This window comes from Vicia villosa, linkage group LG3 (genome assembly GCF_029867415.1).
Source record: "Vicia villosa cultivar HV-30 ecotype Madison, WI linkage group LG3, Vvil1.0, whole genome shotgun sequence".
Lineage (NCBI taxonomy): Eukaryota > Viridiplantae > Streptophyta > Magnoliopsida > Fabales > Fabaceae > Vicia > Vicia villosa.
Window position 1 is genome coordinate 87,389,598 of NC_081182.1, and position 3,759 is coordinate 87,393,356.

A 3,759-nucleotide genomic window follows, 5' to 3' on the forward strand; every position below is an offset into this window, starting at 1 on the left:
TCCAATCACAATCACACTTGCACCTCTTAAGGTAATCCCTTCTCATTCCTTTCAAAATCAAAGTCAAAATTCCACTGTTTTGAGTACAAAATCGAACCTTGCTTTTATATCCGGTGAAATGATAGATTTTTAAAGGAAATAGGATAAAGACCTTATAACTCAGGGTAGACCTCCTAGTTTGCTTGCTCAAATCAAAACAAACAAAATTCTCATACACTGTTGATTTTTCAAAACTTTCAAAAAAGACAATACTTTGTATACATCCAAACACGGGTTATTACAAAGTTAACGTTCTTTTCAAAACATCTTTCGAAAGATAAACAAGCATTTTGTATACATCCACACACGGATCATTACAAAATTCAAATTACAAAGGTATTTGAAACCACATATGAGCAATTTCAGAGCAATTGAAAAGTGATCGAAAAACAAGTGAGCTAAGCAAACTTAAGAGCCCATGGATAACCATGGATACAAAGGGTGCTAACACCTTCCCTTTGTATAACCTACCCCCTTACCCAGAATTTCTTAAAGGTCTTTTTTCTGTTTCTTTTATAAACCTTTCCTTAATTGGATAAAATAAAAGGTCGGTGGCGACTCTGTGAATTTTCAAAAAAATGCGAAAGCATTAAGCGACAAAAAAGAGTCAGTTCACGTATCTCTACAGATCAGAGGTATGGCCCGGTATTAAAAAAAATCGGAGGTCCACAGAACTGGCGACTCTGCTGGGGAGATACTTTCAAAAACAAAATGTTTTCAAAAGGGGTTACCTTAAGAGAATAGATCACTTCGATGTTTTCAATTGATTGACTTGATTGCTCTATTTTTCAAAGGCTTGCTTGGGTATTTTGCTTGTGTGAAAGATTCTAACCCGAATCTCGAGATACCTTAAGTATATGACAATAGACCAAGGAAACTGTACGGCATGTACCGATACGGTTGATCTGGTAGTCATCGTTAGTGCGATACTTTGGTTTATACTGATGTCCCTTGAAAACGATCAAGGAGTATATTAGGCTTCCGAAATGTCATTAAACACTAATTTGTCTTAGAACCTTTTTAGTTGAACTTGACTTGTGGCCTATTAAGTGGCTAGCTTTGAAATTGATCGAAGTTAGTTATCCTCGAGGAATATTTTGATCGGCCGCTCGAGCGCCGTATTGAGATGTTACTTCCAAGGATCATAGAACCCGAATACTATTCTAGGACAGGTTTTAACCAACTCAACTTCAGTGGGGAGGGTATCACCTATCAGCTCCATGCAAGCCTTTAAACCTAAGGCTATTGTTTGATTTGTTTTTGTGTGCCACATGTTTGCATCATAAGCATATCATTTTTGCACCAAACACTTCAAGGATCAAAGAGTTTACCTTTGTTTTTGCAGGTAATGGCTCCCGCCACCAAAGATTACATCCGAATCAACATCTCAACGGTACCGTCTGAACTAAAAGACTTAGTGTCAGAATTCCCCAGGAATGTTCAATTCACCGAAAGGCATGGTCACCTACTCCATTTGGTTACCTCAAAATTTGAAGGAGACATGATACGGGTCCTGTTCCAGTTCTTTGACCCCGAACATCATTGCTTTACCTTTCCTGATTACCAGTTGGTACCCACTTTGGAAGAATTCTCTGAACTAATTGGATTGCCTGTTCGAAATCAATTACCTTTCACTGGTTTAGAAAGGATTCCAAAACCTGAAGTCATTGCTGCTGCTTTACATCTGCGGAAATCAGAAATCGAGTCCAATTGGGAAACAAAGAGTGGAGTTAAGGGTTTACTTGCCAAGTTCTTATTGGAAAAGGCTCGACTACTGCTAGAAAACAAAAGTTATCCAGCTTTTGAGGAAGTTATGGCACTTTTGATCTATGGGTTGGTTTTATTCCCTAATCCCGACCAGTTCATAAGTGTACACATCATCAACCTTTTCCTAATCCGTAACCCGGTGCCAACATTGCTGGGAGACATTCTACATTCTCTACACACTCGTACCGTGAAGAAACGAGGAACTCTCATGTGCTGTATACCACTACTGGCTAGGTGGTTTACATTTCATCTTCCCCGATCAGTGCTGAGAAATGAACAAAGAATGCATTGGTCTCGCAGGATTATGTCTTTGTCTCATTCAGATATCCGGTGGAACAACTTCTTTCAAAGAGACATTACTATCATTGATCATTGTGGAGAGTACCCTAATGTGCCACTCCTTGGCATCAAAGGAGGCATCACTTACAATCCCTCTTTAGCTATACGCCAATTCGGATATGCAAGGAGCAACGGTCCTCATGACATGATTATCCATGGCATTGTGTTTGATTACGAGAATGATTCTCATAGACACCGACGAAGGTTCATACATGCATGGGGCAGTGTCTATAGAATAGAAAGCAAAACTCTGGGGCAATGGAATTCTATTCCTATGGAACCCTACCTCAGATGGGTCCGCACTCATGCTCAGAAAATCCTTATGCCATATCCTGCTGTTCTACCTATGACTATTGAACCAGAGGTCGAGGGATATGAACCTCAAGTTATTCTACACCCGGACATGCCAACTGACCTAGAAGAGTTGCAAAAATCTTGGGTTCAACTCAAAGAGGAAAGAGACACCTTCAAATCATACTGTCAAGACTATGAGAGAAGGATATTGGAGCTCACCGGACAGCTTCAAGAAGAACAGCAGATCAACACATTCCTGGGGGCAAAGAGAAAGCGTCCACGGGAGACCTGAAGGATCATTTATTTTATTTCTGTCTTGTAAGCCCAAATGAGGCAAAGAAAAAAAGAGCAAAAAAAAAAAAGAAATAAATTGATTAACTAACGTTTGTTTCTTCTTTAACAAATCTAAACTCTAAGATCCTTGAAACATTGCACACACATTTCACTTCATGCATTGCATATACATTTCATACATTGCATTCATATACATTGCATATACATTTCATACATTGCATACACATGGCATCCAGTCATACACATTGCATAACAGGTTCACATGACGGATTTCTCATCTTCTCGCTGTTTATTTCAGTCAGAAGAGATGGAATCCGAAATGAGCATCAAGAATCTCGAAGCACAGAATGCCCAAGTTCAAGTGGCAATTCTGGAACTGGCAAAGGGGCAGCAAGAACTGAAAGCCCTGATAATCAAGAAGAAAAAGAAGCCTAAAGGATCTGTAGGCGTGAGTCACCTGAAAAGGAAGATCAAAATCCCAGTCAAAAAGTTCAAAAAGCCACCGATCCCTGAAACAGTCGGTGATGATGAACAAGAAGACAATCAAAGCAACCAGGGTTCTGCTAAACCCTCTCTCTCTTCAAATGAAGAAAATGATCATTCTGGGGACGAACCGGATGATGAAAAATACCAACAGCTGGAAGACCGTATGAAAGCTATGGAGATACAAAAATACCTGGCTTAGATTTCAATGATCTGGGGCTCATCTCGGATGTTGTTATCCCTCCAAAATTCAAAGTTCCTGTCTTTGCAAAATATGATGGAGTTTCTTGCCCGAAACTACATCTGAGATCCTATGTGAGGAAGATACAACCTCATACAACGGATAACAAATTGTGGATTCACTTCTTCCAAGAAAGTCTGTCGGGTACACAACTCGAGTGGTACTACCAGCTGGAAAATACCAAGGTTCATACTTGGGAAGAATTAGCTGCTGCTTTTTACAAACAGTACCAATACAATGCTGATCTTGCGCCAACCCGTACTCAACTAAGGGGCATGTCTATGGGACCAAAAGAAAGTTTC